This window comes from Thamnophis sirtalis, unplaced genomic scaffold (assembly GCF_051295495.1).
Source record: "Thamnophis sirtalis isolate CommonGarterSnake01/CBP01778 unplaced genomic scaffold, rThaSir2_p1.2 scaffold_4, whole genome shotgun sequence".
Taxonomy (NCBI): Eukaryota; Metazoa; Chordata; class Lepidosauria; order Squamata; family Natricidae; genus Thamnophis; species Thamnophis sirtalis.
In genome coordinates, this window is record NW_028261384.1 from 100,113,782 (window position 1) to 100,120,442 (window position 6,661).

Here is a 6,661-nt window from a genome sequence, read left to right on the forward strand (position 1 = left end):
ATAGTAAGAAATCTGAATTTGAACAAACAAGTTAAGATGAATTGATGTAAATGAACCTAGTTTGTAAGTATATTGCAATGATTTGCATAATTATATTTACATGAAGAAATAAGAGTTTCGTTTGCACAAAATTTGCAGTTTTTCTCATGCAAAAGAACAATTCCAGATTTGGAGTGAGTGTTTTGCTGAGAAGTTGTCTTTGTGAAAGTAGCAAAAGCAATAACACTTAGACTAATATACCATTCTGTAGTGCCTTACAGGACTCTCTGGGTGGTTTATAAATGTCAGCATATTGTCCCCAATCTGGGTCTTCATTTTACCGACTTTGGAAGGATGGAAGGCTAAGTCAACCTTGAACCAGTTAGGATCAAATTCCTGGCTGTGGGCAGAATTAGCCTTCAATACTGCATCCTAACCAGTGTGTCACATGGCCTCCTGAGTAGGATTTGTTCATGATGTCCTTAACTTCTTTTGCCAATCTCTAACTCAGCTGCTGAGAAGAGATAATGGAAGAGGATTTCATTCTGCTTTCCACACTTTCGATTTAGCTGGATTGTTCTTATGTTCCTGTTTACTTGAATACTTTGGGTTACAACAACACCAGAGTTTGTACAACACTAATCAGAATTAATCCTGACTGCTTTGATCAACTCATCTGTTGGAAGACTTGACCAGAAAGAGTGGATTGGTCTAGAACAGGAGTGTCAAATTCACGGCCCGCAGGCCAGATGCATCACGTGGTGGCCACGCCCACCCCCATTTCAGCGAAGGGGGGAAAGTTTCAATACGTCACATGATCACAATGTGCCGATGCGAGTTTGATACCCCTGGTCTAGAATATCATTTAAAACTCCTCCCAGTTTCTAGAATATTTGGAATAGCGTTACTCTGAGGGAATTTTGGAATGATATATGGCTTTTCAGACTTACTCACTGCTATGATCAATAATTAAGGATATGTAGATACCATAATCTTAAGCTCACCTATTAATTCCCAACTATAGTATTACTGGTGGCTTGCCTGGAATGTGGCACTTGAATTGTGAATTCAAAAGCAGTAGCTATTTCTGATCTATATTAATTTGAAACAAAAACTCTAGTTGCACTCTAACTGAAAATAAACAAATGCATGAAAAGTGGTTTTTTAATCACTGATTCCAGAGAATCTGAACTTACTTACTGTAGAAATCTGACAAGCCACCCTGTACTCTACAGCAATTCCGAGTGTCATACAGCTAGTCCCTGACTTACAACAATCCATTTAGTGATCATTTACAATGACACTGAAAAATGTTATTTATGCACAATTTTCATACTTACAACTATTGTAGCCTTCCTATGACCACATGACCAAAATTTGGATACCTGGAAGCTGGCATGTATTTATGATGGTTGCAAGGTCCCAAAATCATGTGATTACTTTTTGGGACCTTTTGACAAGCAAAGTCAATGGGGAAACTAGATTCACTTAACATGCATGCTACTAACTTAACAGCAGCAGTTCGCTTAACAATTGTGGCAAGAAAGGTTATAAAATGGGACAAAACTCATTTAACAATTGTCTTACTTACCAACAGAAATTTTGGGCTCAATTATAGTCGTAAGTCAAGGATTGCCTGTGTAGCGAAAATAAACATAAAATATTTTGTTTTTTTAAAAAACCAAACTTGAAAAGATGATGGTAATTATTTTTGTAATATCTTCTAGAAGAATTTAATATACAACCTGTTTGAGCAGAGTTAATCCTAGGCATTTTACTAAGAAGACAAAACCATCTGTTCTTCCATTTTCTTTTTGTGTTAAGGCCTGCCTATTTTATGCATGGGTTCCTGTAAGATTTAAATACTCATGACTTGAATCAGAAAAAAAGTACATCATGCATCCTTAACATTTTATTTATGATTGTTCTGTGTGCCCTTTTTTTTTTTTTTTACAATTCTGTGCAACATCATTTGGTACCAAATGAAACCATGCAGTATGATCTGCCAGAGTGATGAAATGGCAATAGTTATTTTACATTTTCCATCTTTCTCCCTGAAATCAATAGAACAAAAGCTTTGTACAGCAGTGACTTGTGTGCAACTGCCACAAATGTTAATGAAGGTTACAGAATAATGTTCCTTCTGTGTAAAGATATAATTAATGAGCCATGGATCAAAAGGCTGATACATTAAGTACTATAAATCAGAATATTCTATTCCATTCCTTCTTCTAATGATTTTTACCCCTAATAAAATTTTATGCCAGTGTTTTTCAATCTTGGCAACTTTAAGGTATGTGGACCAACTCCCCAAATTCCCCAATTAGTCATGCTGCCTTTGGAATTCTGGGAACTGAAGTTCACATACCTTAAAGTCACTAAAAAGTTGAGAAATATTGCTTTATGTATTTCTGCCAACTCCATAATTTCCCCGATTTTTCCAATACTGCCTGCTTATGCTTCACTAAGTTTGTGTTCATGTATTTATGGAATTTAAGGACATCTCAATGCCATGACTTTGACCTTACGGAATTCAACAATAAAAGAAATATCCAATGATTATAAATAATTGCATTTACACACACACACCCCAAATATCCAAAAAACTTGATGATCTTTCAAAAGACCAAACAGACAGGTTTTAAGGGCTTGGTATGGTGACCACTTATGATTCTGATCACTTAAGCAGCAAGTCATTGAATGTGAGTATCTACCTAAAACAGATTTGGAGCTTATCTATAATTTATAAATGTCAAGGAACCAAGCATCTGTGCAAGAACAACCCTATGCAGAAGACTGACACTTTAAACACTTCCAAGCTGCTGACAATCTGTTAATTCAAAATACACTGAGTCACCTGCCTTGAAAATTAACAATAGGTTTCTGCTTATCATATACCACGTTTCCCTGAAAATAAGACATGCCTTGCTAATACGCCCAATCGGGCTTTTCAGACCATGCGCCATAATAAGCCGTCCCCCCAAAATAAGCCCACCCCCAACTTTTTTAAGTACATGGGCAACCAGTCCCCGCCATTACCACTGTACCACCTACCAGTACAGCTTGCGGGGCAAAAAGAGGGCTCGCCGCAAAAACAGCGGCAGGTGAAGCAAAGTGCTTCCACCTCCCGCCCTTCCCTCCCACGCAAAAAGAGCCCGCTGCAAAAACAGCAGCAGGCCAGCAATGCAATCACCCTCTCCCACCTGTTCCTTCTCGCGCGAAAAAACCACTGCCCACCCCAATGGTAAAGACAGCCTGCCTGGTTTCCTTCCACGCCGTCCCTTTAGCGAGGAGTGGCATATGGTGGGGGAGAAGCAAGATGCGCATCCTAGTGCTACTAGAGACTGACAGCTCCGCTGCGTTCATTGCCCTTTCGCCCATTGAAGCCCCTTGTAAAAAAAAACCTCGCAAGTTGATCTCATGAGGTTTTTTTTACAAGGGGATTCAATGGGTGAAAGGGTGAGGAACGCAACGGACCTGGAAAGGTAAGAGGCGCACCTCGCTTCTCCCCCCCACCTGCCACCCCTTGCTAAAGGGACGGTGGGGAAGGGAACTAGGCAGGCTGCCTTTACCATTGGGGCGAGGGGGGCGGTGTTGGCCCACGAGGCACGCCTCTTACCTTTCTAGCTCTGTCGCGTTCCTCACCATTGTGTTCAGGGAAGCCCTTGGTAAAAAAAAAACCTTCTCAATCAAAGAAGTTTGATTGAACTTGCGAGAAGAGTTTTTATTACCAGCGGTTTCCCTGAACACAATGGCGAGGAACGCGACAGAGCTAGAAAGGTAAAAGGTGCACCTCGCTTCTCACCTGCCCCAGAAAATAATAAGCCCTCCCCTATAATAAGCCCAAGGCCATATTTCGTAGGGCAAAAGAAAATAAGACCCTGTCTTATTTTCAGAGAAACATGGTACCAGACTTGTATTGTTTAAAAAATGTGTCTTGATACAACAAAGCAACATATTTCTCCAAGGCAGAGCATACAAATTGTACCAAATCAGTCTCTCTCTTTACTATTTTAATGTATTTCATATTTTTTTCAATGAGCTTAGGACAAAGTGTCACTTCCCTGCTTCCTTCTCTGTAGTTTAGTCTACAACAACTTTGTAATGTAGGTTAGACTATTGGATTTGTTGCTAAGTAGGATAGTAAGTAGGATCCTGAAGATAAAACTCAAATACTTTGGCAACCTAATGAAAAGGAAGGACTCACTGGAGAAGAGCCGAATGCTGGGAAAGACTGAAGGCAAAAGAAGAAGGGGGCGACAGAGAATGAGGTGGCTGGATGGAGTCACTGAAGCAGTAGGCGTAAGCTTAAATGGACTCCAGAGGATGGTGGAAGACAGGAAGGCCTGGAAGAATGTTGTCCATGGGATCACGATGGGTTGGACACAACTTTGCAACTAATAACAATAAAGGATATTAATGCTAGATCTTTTCAATACTAGCTTGGAATTCTAAACACAACATTGTGTTTTGTAATGCAAAGTCTGACAGGCAGCAAACCTCAAAAGATTGTTTAGATTTGGAACCCAATGTGTAGACAAAGCAAGATTTATATTCAAAAACAGTCAGAATTTTCTTTGGAAGGCTGAAACAAAAAAATCCTTATAGAATCCCTTGCTAACTTTGCTATGCTTGCTGTTGCCAAATACAATACAGCCTCCATCTCTATCCCTAGCAGCACATCCATCCAGTTTTTCAGGCAGGGTGGCTCCAAGTATTATTTGGCTATGTTCTGCCTTTAGTGAAGCTTAAGAATATTTTTCTATGGATTTAATTATACAAGGTAAACGGAAGTTGCTTATGGCAACCATTCTGCCTGGCAGAGATGGCCTTTGATCAGCAAGTGCAGGATGTGCATTGTTAATGGGTGAAAGATAAGATTGTCTGATCTGGCAGGTGTTCAAGCGAAAGGCAACTGCTCAGGTACATTCCAGATAAGTGAAGTACTATCAAGTGTCATAAAGCAAGCAAATTATAGCTATCGATTATATTCTCAGGTTAAGACATTAACGTACCCAAACTATGCACTTTCCCTTCTTGAGATACAACTGTCTTCTGGTTGCCACCTTTCTTTCTCAACTTGAGCACTTGCCTGCTTTTACTCCTTGCTTATTCTCAGCAACAGCCTAGCTACTTAGAGAATCCTAGGAGTTAAAAACCATACATTCTCAGGATGCTTATCTGAGCTGGATATTCCAGAGATCATAATCATAACATATCTAAAAGATACATTGGGGAAAAGTGGTATTTGTAAACATGGAATAACAGAATCAGCCATTCAGTCCCCTCTGTTAATATAAACAGATGTATTCTACTGTTTACAAGTAGTAGTATATCACATACCTTCCAATCAAATTGACTTCCAATGTGTAGTAGATCAACTGTTACAAATGATAGCTTGCTGAATCAGTTGAAACCCACTTAGCCAACAGATGATAACCTGGAGCGCAATGAGACCAGTATGTCCACTTGGCTTCCTTCATAATTCCTGCCCCATCAACATTTTAAAATTTAGTTATGTTACAAAAGAAAGCATCAGCCTTTTGCATTATATTCATTTCCAGCAATGCTCTTGGACATCATAAAGACCCTACCATTCATGAATAAGCACCCTGAATGGTTGAGAAATAAGTACCTTGCTTTCTATTTTATGACAGTTTCATGATTTGCTATCTCCATTAAAGTAGAGGTAGTCCTTAACACACAACCATTTAATTAGCAACTATGAAGTTACAATGACACAGTGACTTATGATTGTCATACTTATGACTGTCACAGCATCCCCACAGACAACTTATCAAAATTTGGGCACTTGGCAACTAGCAAGTATTTACAATCCCAGGGTCATTGATCACCATTTGTGATCTTCCCAGCAGGCTTCTGACAAACAAAGTTAAAGGGAATAAGGTGGATTCATTTAACAACCATGTGGTTTACTTAACAACTGCAGTGATCTGCTTAACTGTGGCAAAAAAGGCTGTAAAATTAGATGTGATTCACTTAACCACCTTGCTTATCCACAGAAATTCTGATCTCACTTGTGGTTATAAGTAGAGGACTATAGTCAAATTGAAAGTAAGTCCTGCATATGTTCTCAAAATTCCAAATGTCATATTTTTTTCATTTTTGCCTTTTTATTAGTTTACAATATAAAATACAAAAATACAAACGCAAATAATAGGAAAAATAGGGGAGGAAAAAAGGAAGAGAAAAAATGTAGGGAAGAAGGAAAAAAAAAAAGAAAAAGCATTGATTTCCGACTCCCTTCATTGCAATAAAATAAGAAGTAACATCAAACCTTAAGTTTTTACTTTTTATGTGCTTTTAGCCCAAAAGGCTGATGATCCCTGCACAGAAGGCAACGTTCAAAGTTAGAACAAGTAGGTGAAACTAAAGAAAGGGAAGAAATGTTGTGATTGTTTTTTTAGCAACATCCTTGGCCCTTAAATTAAGGACAGTTGTTATTTGGAAATTTGAATAGTTGTTGGCATTTCTCTGCTGCAGTTCTAGAAGATTATTTAATTGAAATCCAGATATACTATTGCCATAATTGTCAAAACACATAAAATATACAGAACATGCTTTCTGGAATTCTTTCCAACCTCGTTGCCAGCAGTGATTATACATACGGCATATTTATCTATACATGTGCTTTGCTCTTGGTAAAGAGGCTGGAAGGATA